The sequence below is a fragment of the Petaurus breviceps genome, unplaced genomic scaffold (assembly GCF_028583685.1).
Source record: "Petaurus breviceps papuanus isolate PSGF00001 unplaced genomic scaffold, PetGlider_PUasm1.0 318, whole genome shotgun sequence".
NCBI lineage: Eukaryota > Metazoa > Chordata > Mammalia > Diprotodontia > Petauridae > Petaurus > Petaurus breviceps.
In genome coordinates this window covers 33,229-47,962 of record NW_027186078.1, presented here as the reverse complement: position 1 = coordinate 47,962, position 14,734 = coordinate 33,229, and the positions used below count along the sequence as shown (strand labels likewise).

Below are 14,734 nucleotides of genomic sequence, written 5' to 3'. Positions count from 1 at the left end.
CTTTCTTTCTTTCTTTCTTTCTTTCTTTCTTTCTTTCTTTCTTTCTTCTTTCTTTCTTTCTTTCCAGCAGTGGTCTTTTGTACCTTCTTTTCCATTTGGTCAATTCTACTTTTGAAGGAGTTCTTCTCTTCAGTGAATTTTGTGTATCTTTTTTTCCATTTGGTCAATTCTGCTTTCTTCTCTTCATTGACTTTTTTGTACCTCTTTTACCATTTGGCCTATTCTGTTTTTAAGGTGTTATTTTCTTCAGTATTTTTGTGTCTCCTTTACCAAGCTGTTGACTTATTTTTCATGAGTTTCTTGCACCACTTCCATTTCTCTTCCCAAATTTTCCTCCACCTCTCTTATTTGATTTAAAAAATCCTTTTTGAGCTCTTCCATGGCCTAAGACCAATTCCCATTTGTCTCTGAGGCTTTGGATGCAGGACTTTTGACTTTGTTGTCTTCTTCTTAGTGTGTGTTTTGATCATTTTGTCACCACAATAACTTTCTATGGTCAGAATTTTTTCTGTTGTTTGCTCATTTCCCAGCCTATATCTTTAGTTTTTAACTCTATGCTAAAGTGGGGCTTTGCTTCCAAGTAGAGGGTGCAGTGTCCCAAACTTCAGGGTTTTTTTTTGTGCAGCTGTTTTCAGAGGTAATTCTGGGCACCTGGAAGTTTTTGGTTCTTCCAAGATGGTATGATCTAGAGAGAGGTGTGTTTACTATTCTCTTGTACTCACTGTTTTGTGAGCAACCACAAGCCATGTTTTCAACCCTGGAACTGTGACCAGTGTGCCTACTCCCCTGTAGCCACAAGTTCTGCTATGGTAGTGCTCCTCCTCACACTGGAACTAAGACCCAAGACTGATCGTAGCCAGATCCAAGTATAGGCAATGCAACACAGTCCTGCCTCTGGTGCCATTAAAGGGAGCCCAGTAAATCTCCTTCTGTTCAGTTGTTCAAACCCCTTACTGTCTGCGGGCTGAAAGGTCTGGAAACCACCACTGCTGCCATTGATTCAGTTGTCCTGAGGACTGCTCCTGATTTGCTGAGGTCTGATTTGCATTGGTGGGGTCTAAGCTGAACTGTGCTCTTCTTTCACCCTGGTGCGACAAACCTTTTATGCCAACCTGCTAGGTGGCCTTGGACTAGAAAATTGTTTCATTCCATTTTTTATGGGTCATGACACCCTAGAATTTGTTTAGAGTCATAACTTAAAGGTATTTGGAGGTGTATCGGGGGGAGCTCAAATAAGTCCCTGCCTTTACTCTGCCATCTTGGTTCCACCTCCTCCATAACTTCATTATTGTTAAGGAAACTATGCCACCCTTGAGAGGTCTTGGCAACTGGTCTCTTGCCCTGTGTGCTGTGCACTATGATTTTAAATCCTCCCTTCTCCACTCCCTGTCTTCAACATGTATAATCAGATAAGAACTTCTCTAATGTTTGGGAAGTGTTGCTTGTGCTCCCCAGTGTAATGGGAATGGGAATCTGAAAATCTTCCCTGCCCCTTAATAGATCTGGGGGGAATTTGAAGACCTCCCATTGTGTGAAGATAAACTCTGCCCCCTGATAGGCTGAATATAGCCACATGGAGTCCATGGTGGGAGGAGTTTGCTGAGGAGAAGGAGAGCCCTCAAGAGAAGCTGGTGGAGAGTGTTGGAGACAGTTGGGGACAGAAGAGCTTAGGCAAGGAAATGGAGGTTTTGTGAATAAATATTGATCTTATATTGATTTGTGGGAAGTCTAAAGGATGCTGTGGCTCTCAGCATTATTATGGCTTCTAAATATCTTTGGTACTATGATGACATTGGCTTACTTGTTTTGGGATTGGGTTTTTTGGTGTTTAAATCTTTCAACTTTATCCTCTATCTGGAGAGTCTAGCATATTTTGTGATAAGATTCCATGTCACAGTTATAGTCATGGTCTCTGTTGTGATCATGGGTGCTGTAAATATTGCATTGGTGCTACACCCAGTGGCAATCTCAAGGCTTCACCACAAATCAAACGATCATGATACCCCATACTTTAGGGCTTTGGAGCTGAGTGAGGAGACAAGCAGAAGGAGCTGAGAGAGGCAGGATTTTGTTGAGACCCCTGATCACAGTGGAAGGTATAGCCTACACAGGAGTGCATTCCTTGGGAAGGAATAACTTCACCAACTCCCCACCCCTCATCTACTCCAGCTCCTATGGTTCTAGATCCCATGAAATCACACTTCCACCTTGCCATACCTGCTGTTTCTTAGGTAGGGTTCTCTGTTTAGCCAAGCACTGAGCCACCACTGCCAGCATTTTCTAGACTGACTCATGGCTGTCCAGGAAAAGGGTGTGTGTGTGTGTGCGCACATACACATGTGCACATGCATACATTGGAGGGGACAGGGAAGAGAGAAAGGGGATGAGGGAGAGAGGTGAGGGAGGTGGGAGGCAGAGAGAGAGAGAGAGAGAGAGAGAGAGAGAGAGAGAGAGAGAGAGAGAGAGAGAGAGAGAGAGAGAGAGAAGTGTTATAGCCAGTTTATCCTAGCTCACAGGAGTTGATGTTAAATTTTTTGTGTGAGCATTCATACCTCAGAAATCAGCAAACACTGCAAATTTAGGTTTGATTTGTTGTCTATTATTGATTTTCAGACTCAAGAAGAGGTGGATAAAATGTTAATAATGTAGATTAAACTTAAAATGTCTTACATACTTGGAAAACCAGTTGTTAAACATTTACCAGCACATCCCTGGAACATGGAGTGAGAGAGATAGGAGGGAGGAAGGAGAGACACATAGTGAGAGGCAGAAGAGAGAGGAAAAGAGAGAGAAAGAGGAGAGGAGAAAGTGGGGAGAAGGAAGAGAGGATGGAGGAGGCAGAGAGAGGACAGTGAGACTGTTTGACAGCCAGAGACAAAGTCAAAGATATGGAATGAGACAGGAGACAGACAAACAGAGGTAGACAAAAAGATAGAGACAGAGAAAGACAGAGAGATAGAGACACATATATGTGTGATTGTGTGTGTGTGTGACAGAGATGGGAGTGGAGGGTGGGGCAAAACACTCAGGAGAGACACAGAGAATGAGGCAAGCCTTTTTCTTCAAGATATGCTTAGTTCCCTGCTAGGCCAATGCATCTGAACTTAACTATGGTGCACAAGTATCTCCTCTGAGCAATGCCTCCCCTTTTCCCTAAAACCCCATGCTTCAGGGCTATGGGGCAGAGTGAGGAGGGAACAGAAAGAGTTAGGAAGGGCAGGGTTTTTGTGGGACCCTTGATCACAGTGGAAAGTATAGACTACACAGTAGTGCGTCCCCTGGGTCTCATACTACAAAAACAACTATTCAAAAGTAGAACCTCAGAGCTAAATAGAATCAACAGACACTACCAAGGGCAGAAAAGAGTCTTCTCATTACTGAGAGTTCTCATCTGTATATATTATCAGTATAGGGAAGGTCATAGGTTCCAGACACTGAATCCTTCGAATTTTTCCTCAGCAATGCCCCTTGCAATCATTATCTCATTTCCACTGATTTTCACAACCACAATCCTAGTGCACACTTTCATTAACTCAACTCACTGTATACTCCTGGCAGAAACAACTCCTCTTGGACATCTCATCTGACTAAGCCTTCTCCTGTACTACTCTGACTATATCATTCCCTTATTCAGAATCTTTTATTGGCTTCCCATTGCTTCAAGGTCAAGTTTAAACTCCTTAAGGCTCTATCTACCATCTAGCCCAAAGCTACATTTTCAATTTTATCTCATTGGGCAACCAGAGCTCCAAAGGCTTTGAGGTCACAGAATATATGGAATGACTGAAGAAGCTGGAAGAGTTTCATCTCCAGGATCAAATAAAAGATCCTCTTTTCAGTGTTCAAAGCCCTACTCTTCATTCCCCTGCACATAATCGTTGCTCCAGTGACACTCACTACTCCATCTCCCAACTCCAGACATTTTAGTTGACTGTCCCCCATTCCTGGAATTCATTCTCTCCTCATCTCCATCTCCTGGTTTTCCTGGCTTCTTCTAGATTGCAGCTAAACAAGAAGCTTTTTCTGATCTGCCTTGATGCAAGTGTCTTCCCTCAAAATCTCCAGTCTATCCTGTCTGCATCTTGTTTTATGTAGTTGTTTGCATTTTTAGCCTGTTAGCCACTGAGCTCCTTGAGAGCAGGGATTATTTTTTTGCCTTTCTTTGAATACCTAGTGTAAAGTGCAGGGTCCTTAGTAGGTCCTTAATAAATGCTTCTTGACTGACTCATTTTTTTTTCCCTCCCAAAGACCTGGCTGTTAAACATTTAGCAGCACACCTCTGATTTAAGTCCGGATCTTCCTGATTCTTACTTAAGTCCAGCTTGCTCTCTCTTTCTGTCTCATTCTGCCTCCCTGGGTCTCTTCCAGGTCTCTCTCTAAATACATACACTCACACATAGAAGGTGAAAGTAAGAGTAAATAACAGAGAATGAATGTAGGAGCATGGGACAGTCCTAGAAAAATAATGTCAGGAATGCTAAGAATCAGAATAAGATTTGTGCACACAAATTTTGTAAAGGCAGTCCCACACTGGGAGTTCACTAAATGATGAAATCACAGGTCTAGTAAAAAAAATTATTTTGTATGGATCTTATATTTTACCTTACTTGTGAGGAAAGCTAAGGACAACAAAAGGTTTTTTTTTTTTTTAAGGTTACACTGGGGAAAAGAGGGGGATGAAAAAAGAGATGGGTCCAGTGCTTGGGTTAAATGGAACACTGTTAATTGAGAATGGAGAAAAAAAAAGCTGCTCATCTCTTACTTTGCTTCAGTTTTCTTGGTCAAGGAGAATGACCCTTGCATTGTAGAGGACAGAATAGAAATGGTTAACTCTGACTGGATACCCAAGATAAATAAGGACATGGTGAGGGTGTCACTAGCTGTGCTTGATGAAGTCATCAGCAGACCCAAATGAAACACATCAATCAACCAACCAGTCAACCAACCAACCAACCAACCAACTAACTAATTAATCAGTCAACAAGCATTTAATTTCCACATGCCACACACTGTGCTAGGCTATCTTTGCCCTCAAGGACCTTACATTCTACTGGGGAGATACATTTTCACAGATGGGTAAAATATAAGATACATACAAAATAATTTTGTTTCTTATTAGACTTATGATTTCATTATTATAGTGAGCTCCCACTATGGGACTACCTCTATCAGTGCATACTTATGGTTTTAGAGTTGCCTAGTACAATGCAAGGTTAAGTGACTTGTCCAGGGTCACATAGCATGCATCAGGAGCAAGACTTGAACCCAGAGTTTCCTGACTTTGAGACTAACTATTCACTTGATCAAAAAGACTGCTCAAAATTAATCTGCAGTGATTTTGTGGGGAGAAGTACTAAAAATTGGAAGGATCGGAAGGCCTCATGAAGGAGATAGCTCTTGAGCTGAGCTTTGAAGGGAGTCAGGGAGACCAGGAGATGAGGAAATAGAGCATTCCAGCTATGGGGGAAAGTTGAGCAAAGGTATGGAGAAATAAGATGGAAGATCATGGACAGGGGTGTGGAATGGGTGGGAAAGCAAGGAGGTGTATGCAGGGGAGTCATAAGTGTTTAGCCTGGAAAGGCAGCTTAGAGCCAGATTGTGAAGGACTTTCAATGTTAAATTGAGAAGTTTGTATTTTATATAATGGCACTGGGGAGTTCCTGAAGCTTCTTTTTGGTATCTTTTTTTTTTTTTAAAGCAATTGGGGTTAAGTAACTTGCTCAAGATTACACAGACAGTTATTTCTGGGTGTGGTGCTAAGGATCAGAGCCCAGATTCGATCCCAGGTCATCCCGACTCTGGGGCCCGTGCTCTTACTCACTGCATCACCTGGCCGCCCTGGGATCTTTTTCAAGAGGTGATCGGTGGATTCTTTCAACCTCTATTTTGCCCTCTGCTTCTAAAACATCAGGGCAATTTTCCTTGAGAATTTCTTGAAGGATGATTTCTAGGTTCTTATTTTGATCATGGCCTTCAGGTAGTCCAATGATTTTTAAATTATCTCTCCTGGATCTATTTTCCAGGTCAGTAGTTTTCCCAAATGAGATATTTCACATTGCCTTCTATTTTTTCATTTGTTTGGGTCTGTTTAATAGTATCTTGATTTATCATAAAGTCACTAGCTTCCATTTGCTCCAATCTAATTCTGAAGGAATAATTCTCTTCAGTGAGCTTTTGAGATTCTTTTTCCATCTGGCAAATTTGGCTTTTTAAGGCATTCTTCTCCTCATTGCCTTTTTGAGCCTCTTTTGCCATTTGAGTTAGTCTATTTTTTAAGGTGTTATTTTCTTCAGTCAGGTTGTTGACTCTCAATTCATAATTTTCTTGCATCGTTCTCATTTCTCTTCCCAATTTTTCCTCCACTTCTCTTATTTGATTTTAAAAATCTTTCTTAAGGTCATTTATGGCTTGTAACCAGCTCGTATTTTTCTTGGAAGCTTTTGGTGCAGGAGTTTTGACTTTGCTGTCTTCCTCCTGTTCCATGCTTTGCTCCTTTTTGTCCTCAAAATAGGAGTGTAAAGTTGGGTTGCTCTGTTTACTTTGCTTCCTTTGCCTGCTCACGTTGCTACTCAATTACTTGACTTTTGGGCTTTTTTGCCACAATAGGACTCTGCCACCAGACAGGGGAGCTTCGTCCCCAGTGCTGGAGTTTTCTCAGCTGCTGAAGGTATTAATTGGGTGCCCTCTCTGAAGCCTCCACACACTCTGGCAAGCTGGTGGCACACCCTAGGATCTCCACCCTAGACTGCAATCCAGATCCAAGCAGGTTAAAGCAAGAGCAATTACCCTTCAGACTGTTCTCTTGGTCCCCCTACAATCTGCAGGCCAGGAGCTGAAGCTGACACATGGCGGGTGGCTGCATGGCTGCAGCACCTCAGCAGCTTCTCCCTCCAGGGGATAAAGGCTGACCGCACTCCCAAACTACTGGATCCCAAAGTCCACACTGTACTGACCTCTCACTTTGTCCTTAGCATCTATGGGTTGATAATTCTGGAAACCTCCAACCTCCACAGCCACTGGTGATCTGAAGTCCCTCCAGGTGGCAGCTGGTCAGGCCCACCCTGAGGCTAAAATCTCTGGCTGGAGCAGAGCTGGGGTTGGCTCCCAGAGTGCTGTGCTGGCTGCCTCCTGCTGGCCTGCTGGGCTGTCCTCAGTAGGAAGTTAGCTTCTCTGTGTCATTTTGTGGATTCTGTAGCTCCAAAATTTGTTCAGAGTCACCTTTTACATGAATTGGAGGAGGTGGAAGCTGGAGCCCTGAGGAAGTCCTGTTTCTACTCCGCCATCTTGACTCTGCCCTGATTCCTGAAGCTTCTTGAGCAGGATAGTGACATGGTTAGATCCGAACTTTAGGATTATCAATTTGAGTGCTATGTAGAAAGGATGAATTAGTGTGGGGAGAGACTGGAGGAAGGGAGACCAATTGGGAAGCTACCACATTAGTCCAGAAAAGAAGTGATGAAGAGTCTGAACTAGAGCGGCCATGTTGTAAGTAGAGAAAAGGAAATGGATATAGAGGATGTTGAGAAGGTAAAATTGACAAGATTTTGGCAATTGATTAAAAATGGGAGGTGATAGTGGGAAATGTCAAGTCTTAGACTTGACTCAGTGACTGGAAGAATGACAGAAATAGGAAAGTTGGGAGGAGGAATAATGAGAAATCCCTGATATTTAATTTCTCTCTTTTCAAGGTGCCTAGTCAGTAATAAGTGAAAAAATGGCATGCCGTGTTCCTTTGATCTTTGCCTGACCTCATATCAAATTTCTTATTTGTTACCAAAAAAAGAAATTTTTTCTCCAAATGAAAAAAAACCAACTGTTGAATATCAGCCTATATCCTCACATAATTAAAGGTACTGGTAGATGTGACTGGGCAACTAGTATCATATCTGAAATCAGAAGGACCTGAGTTCAAACGTGGCCTCAGGCACTTACTAGCTGTGTGACCCTGGGCAAGTCACTTAACTCTGTTTACCTGTTTCCTCATCTGTCAAATGAACTGGAGAAGGAAATGGCAAACTACTCCAGTATCTTTGCCCAAGAAACCTGAAATGGGCTCATAGAGAGTTGGACACAACTGAAATAACTCAGCATACAAATGTGACTAATCAGTTACTGATACTTGAAAGATTTTGGTGATCAGGAAAGGTGCCCCAGAGCCAGAGATGGGCAAATATTGTCCCTATTCAAAAAAGGGTGGGGCGGGGAGACAATAGAGTATGCAAACTATTGGCCAGTGAGCTTGTCTTTTGGTTTCTGGGACAATTCTAGAATGTATCATGAATGAGATAGTTAATGCACACTTAGAAAAAGTAGTGATACTCATAAGGAACCATCAGGGAATCATCAAGAATAGGTAAGGTAAGGCTAACCTTTCTTTTTTGTTTTTGCAAAACCTTTATTTATCAATATCTTTTCCCCTTCCCCACCCAGAGAATAATTTCTTATAATAAAAGAGAAAAAAATGGAAAAAAGAAAAAAGTTTAACAAAATCACTCAACACATCAACCAAAAGTGACATTATTCAATGTTTTGTACCTATGATCTTCTGCCTCTGAAAAGAAAGAAAAGAGGAACATTCTCATATCTTTTCTTTGGGTTTGTTTGGTCATTATAATTACTCAGCATTTAGATTTTTTTCGTTGCTGTTCCTTCTGTTTACATTTTTGTAGTAATCCCGGTTCTGCTTAAATCAGTTCATACGTCTTCTTATACTTCTCTATATTAATATTCAAAATTTCTTTCTGTGCCATAATATTCCATCATATTAATTGCTGTTTCAGTCAGTTGAAGTTAAAAGGCATCTACTTTTTTCCAGTTGCTTGAGGTATGTCTTGTTTTGTTTTTTGCTTTTTAAAGCAAGATTATGTCAAAGAGTGTTCTGTTAAGGAAAACGTGTTGTAGATTTTGTTTTATATGACATTCCTGTTTATGCTTCTCTGAGTTATAATTTTGTTTTTTTTTAATACATTTATGCCAGGTTAATTCTATTTATGGCGGGGTGGCCAGGTAGCACAGCGAGTAAGAGTACCGGCCCCAGAGTCGGGATAACCTGGGATCAAATCCGGGCTCAGACACTTAGCACCCACCCAGAAACACCTGGCCATGTAACCTTGAGCAAGTTACTTAACCCCAATTGCTTAGGGGTGGCCAGGTGGTTCAGTGAGTAAGAGCACAGGTCCCTGAGTCTGGATGAACTGGGATCGAATCCGGGCTCTGATACTTAGCACCACACCCAGAAATAACTGGCTATGTAACCTTGAGCAAGTTACTTAAACCTGATTGCTAAAAAAAAAATTCTATTTATTGCCTTTTGTGTAGAATTTTCTAAAAATACCTTCCACACATATAAAAATATTTTGTTTCATTATTGTCATATATTTTTAAAATCAGGAACTTTCTTCAGAGTAGGAGGTCTTTGGTTTACTTTAAATGTTCAGTGGCATGGAAATCAGAATCATACTTAAAATTTGAAAGCTTAGAAAGTCACATAAATATGCCTATTTTTCAGGATCACAGTATGGATCCTTTGATTTATTCCTTTGGAATACCATGTGGATACTGCCGATACATCTTAAGGGTTTATAATTTGATACAGTCCTCCTGTTGATAGAGTAATTTTGTATTTGTGCCAGGGGTAAACAATACACATCTAACCATCAAAATCCTCTATTTCCCCTATATGTAAAGGTCCTTCTGAATGGTAACTATGAGTGTACACAGCATGATATTTTACTTTCTGATAGAAAATGACAGCTGCTCTGTCATAGACTGCAGCTAGCATTCTTTGAGATTTTTTAACATCTCTGTCAACACAGCCAGGAGAATTATCTTCTATTGTCTTAGGATGTCATGTAGAGCTTTGCAGATCTCTGTCTCAGTCCAGGGAAAGGGAAGCAGCACTAAGTGGTGCAGTGGCCTTGAAAGCCAAAGGGTCCACACCCTTCTTTCTTTTTCTGACAGGGCTGGTGAGGTGGTAGATTAGGATTGGGAATCATAGTAAATATGGTTTACCTAAAAAATATTTAGTAAAGTATCTTCTATCATTCTTGTGGAAAAGCTGGAGAACTGTGAACTAGATGATAATGTCACTAGATGTTTGAATTACTTGACTCAAAGAGTCCTTGTTACTACTATTAGTGGTTCCATGTTAGCTTGGCAGGAAGTCACTAACATAGTGCTTTAGGCATCTGTACTTGGCCCTGTGCCGATTGACAATTTTATCAATGACTTGGACAAAGGCACGAATGTCATGCATTTCTAATTCACAGATGACACAAAGGCGGGAGAGATAGCTAACACACTGAAAGATCAAAAGACCTTGATGGACTAATTCATTGGGCTGGATCTGCTAATGGGACATTTACTAGAAATACATATAAAGTCCTTTATATGGGATATCAAGCAATAATTTGGTCAATCAAATGAGAGTCATCCTCGACCATACAAGCACAAGATCGAGACTGTAAGTCAGAGGCTCTGAGGTTACTGAGGGTGCAGGGTTCACTGAATCACTGCTGAAGGGCAAGGTCTGTCTAGCCAGTGACCAGGATGATTTATGATTTTCCAGGGTAATGGGAAAATACTTTACACGTATACCCAGACAATGCCTATCAATGGAGGGCACATACTATGGACTCAGTATATCACCTCAACGTGAGTTTAGATCTGCATTTGTCCCCAGTATGCAGAGAGTAAAAAGTGCAGAATTTTGAGAACTGGAAGAGATCTCAGGGGCCATGTAATCTAACCCATACCCAAGAGGTGTCCTACAACATACTCAACAAGTGGCCAGTCATTCAACAAGCATTTATTTTATTTTTATTTTTTGCCTTTTTGGAAGGCAGTTGGGGTTAAGTAACTTGTCCAAGGTTACACGGCTAGTTGTGTGTGTGTGTGTGTGTGTGTGTGTGTGTGTGTGTGTGTGTGTGTGTGAAGTGTCTGAGGCTGGAACCTAACTCGGCTCAGCTCCTCCTGACTCTGGGGCCGGCACTTTACTCCCTGCATCACTGTAATGTAATGCCAAGGAAAGGCAACTTCCCAGGTTCAAAATACCAGCATAGGTGCTCTCTATTTTATTCAGTGACAAACCAAGAACAGAGAAGATCAAAACATGACATCATTCAAAATACAGCATTTACTAAGTGTGATTAAATAATCTCCAAGGACTACCCCACCCCAGGACCTTCTAATCATTCAATCAATTACAAAGTCTCTGTTCTAAATACTTCTCCACCCCTAGGCTATACCTTAATTAAGTCCACCACAAAGCCCCTCTTCTCAAATGGAGATTAGTTTCCAAACATAAGGTCAAAAGTTCCCCACCCCTGGATCACAATTGAATCTACCCCAGAGTTACATCAAGTTTAAACACAGCACTTAATACCCAAATGGAGGTCTTTTCTTCATCTTGACACGAGGCAAGTTCTCAGCAATCTTAGTTCCTGGGGAGACAAGGCTTAGCAAGGCCATAAGATACATTGCCAGTCCCTTCATGAATTTATCCTCTGTCTGTAGAACAGTCCTAGAACCCCTGAACACATTAGCAAAGCCCTCTCCCAGGATTTCTGTAAACATACAACAAGAAAATCCTTCTTCAGGGCTTCTGAACCAACAGAAAGGCTCCCAGACCCCTGCAACAACAGCACTGTCCTTCACCAGTGGACAGTATTCACTCTGTCTGCAGGACAGTCTCCAGACCCCTGCAACAACAGTACTGTCCCTCACCAGTGGACAGTATTCACTCTCTGTCTGCAGGACAGTCTCAGGGCTTCTTAGCGAACAGCCAGGTTCCAGGACTTCTTCAACAAAAGGACTGTCTTTCACCAGTGGACAAATCTGGCAAAATAACATCAAAACAGACAGACAAAGTACCAGCAAAACAGCCATGTCTCCTCAGTCCTTGGCAGCTCAGGGGGCAGGTCTCAAAAGTCCAGGGCAATTCAAAGCGGCCACCAGCAATTCTCTTAGTCTCTCTCTCTCTCCACGAGGTGCTGCTTCCAAAAAGATCTTCTGCCTCTCTCTAGTGTCTCTCCAAATCTACATCACCAGCTCCTCCCAGTTCAGGACTCTCCCCTCACATCAACAAGCCCATCCCACAGGTGGGATTAACAAACTCTGGGTTTTAACACAATCAATTTGAAAACCAAGCCAATACAGGGGAATCTTTAATTGCCATTACTATCACAATCACCTAGCCGCCCCTACAACAAGCATTTATTATGTGCTGGGAATACAAAGAAAGGCAAAAACCTGTTCCTCCTTTCAAGGAGTTTACAGTCTGGTGGAGGAAACAACAAGCAACAAATATGGACAAAGAAGATATAGACAGGACAAATTGGAGATAATCACAGATTACCCTAAATTAAGAGAGAGCGGAAAAGGTTTCTCATAGAAGCTTAGATTTTAGCTGAGTTCTGAGGGAAGTCAAGAACCAGAGATGAGGAAGGAGAGAATTTCAGACACTGGGGATAGTCAATGAAAATGCCTGGAGCTGGGATTGTCTTCTCTGGGGAATAGCAAGGACACCAGTGTAATTGGACGGTAGATTGTGAAGGAGAGTAAGGTGTAAGAAGACTGGCAAGGTAAAAAGGGGTCAGATCATCCAAGGATTGCTCAAAGACCTCTAAGGAGGAGGAACCCATCACCATCTGAAAAAGCCCATTCCACTCTTGCATAGCTCTAATATGTTAGGATGAAGTAAGGAAGACTGCCCTCAGAAACTTATAAGTTGTATGACCCTGGACAAGTCACTTAACTTCTCTCAGCTTCAGTTTCCTCAGGTATAAAATGGGAATAAGCGTACCTGCCTCCATTGGTGTGTGGATCAAATGAGATAATGTATGTAAAGCACACCACTAACCCTTAAGGTCTATGTAAATGCTAGATGTTATTATTATTGTTATTACTACAATGTTTTTTCTTGATATCAGTCTAGTTTTCCTCTTTGAAATCTCTACCCTTTGCTTCTACCTTCTGGAGCCATACAAAACAAGTTTGATTCCTCTTACATATGATAGGTTTTCAAATAGTTGAACCAAGTTATCATGTCCTCCCCAAGTCTTCTTTTCTTTCAGGTTAAGCATTCCCAATTCCTTCAGTCATTCTTCATATAGAGGAGCTCAAGGCTCTTCACCATGCTGGGTGCCTGCCTCTGGACCCGCTCCAACTTATCAATGTCCATTTTAAACTGGGGTGCCCAACTGAACACAAAAACCCAGATAAAGTCTGACAAGGGCAGTATTCAGAAGGACTATCACCTCCTTTTTCTTGGAATTCCTGGCCCACTTAATCCTCACCAAGAAACCACATTAGTTTTTTTTTTTTTGTTTCTCTATCACCCCTGACTCCTATTGAGCTTGCAGTCCACTCAAACCCCCTGATCTTTTCCAGATCAACTTCTGTCCAACAGTCTCTCCCCCTTTTCTTACTTGTGAAGTTGATTATGTTTTGTACCTAAGTATAAGACTTTTTATTGATCCCTATGCAATTTTATCTTATAAGTTTCAGCTCAATTCTCTAGTCTGTCAAAATCTTATTGGAATCTAACTATCATTTACTATATTAACTGTTATTCCCAGCTTCTTGTTATCTGCAAATTTTTTAAGCTTGCCATCCATGCCTTTATTCAAATGTAGCACATGTGCTCTGGTTCATTCCCTGAGCACCCAGCAGGCTACGTCTCCTGCTCTGGGTTCCAAGGCACTGCAGGAATTTTGTCTGGTATGGTGTGGTGTGGTATGGGGTATGGTGTGGTGTGGTGTGTGTGTGTGTGTGTGTCTACTACCATTGGCTTGAGTCCCTACTGCTTGTATCCACCTCCTCCCTACTATTAGGTACAATAACTAGCATCCTAGTTCCATTTAACACTTAACATCAATGAGCTTTTATGTAGGAATATTTTCAGTGAAGACATAGCAAGAACAAACATACAAACATTTCCTCCCAATAACTCAGGAGTACACTCTTTGTTCAATTCCTACATAACATTGGTCTCACCAAGTTCATGCAGGCTGGCTGACAGATGAATCCTTGTGTCACTGGCCTGGTCCAAGACAGTCACTCCTAAAGGTCACTCCTTGCACCTGAGGCCATGACTGCAAAACCCAGACTCTGGAGCACGTATGTGCTGGACAGTTTTCTGGACATTTTGAAACTCACAAATAGCAAGTTCTATCCCTCCACCTAAGATGGAAAAAGGACAATTACAGAGGCCAAAGACCAAGGTGAAGGCCACATGGCCTTAGAGGGGAGAAGTCCTCAATGACCCTCCCTTCCAACTCTGTCTCTCACCAGACACTGTGAGCGAAGTCAATGAAACCCCTCAAGATAGCAGTTGAAGGGGAGGCAAAGATACTACACCAAAGGTGACATACTTCTTGAAGATGCCCTTCAACAGGTCAGAGGCAGTTACAGAATGTCTATGCGTGCTCCATAGTCTCTCCAAAGTACTTCCTGGAACCAGGTTCCCTAGTCTCCTCCACATGGGGGATTTCCTTTAATGGAACACATCAATGTGTTTGTCAGTGTTTCAGTTCCCCATTACACAAATAATTAATAAAAATACTAAACTGCATGAAAAAGCACAGATCCCTGGGGCCCTCCACTGGAGACCTACGACCACATTGGCATTGACTTATTAATGATTCCTGTGAACCCAACCATCCCATTAGCTCCCAATCTGCCTAACTTTCTTATCATCTAGTCTACATCTCTTTATCTTTCCCTATTTCCAGCT

General features: G+C 41.9%; 1 protein-coding gene and 1 pseudogene across 1 annotated transcript in view; one reads left to right on the top strand and one right to left on the bottom strand.

Annotated features, from left to right (window-relative positions):
• The window catches only part of LOC138167887 (uncharacterized), a 39,151-nt gene that overhangs the window by 16,038 nt on the left and 8,379 nt on the right, over positions 1–14,734 (top strand). The window lies entirely within an intron of this gene.
• Positions 9,371–10,255, bottom strand: LOC138167864 (Rieske domain-containing protein pseudogene; annotated as a pseudogene).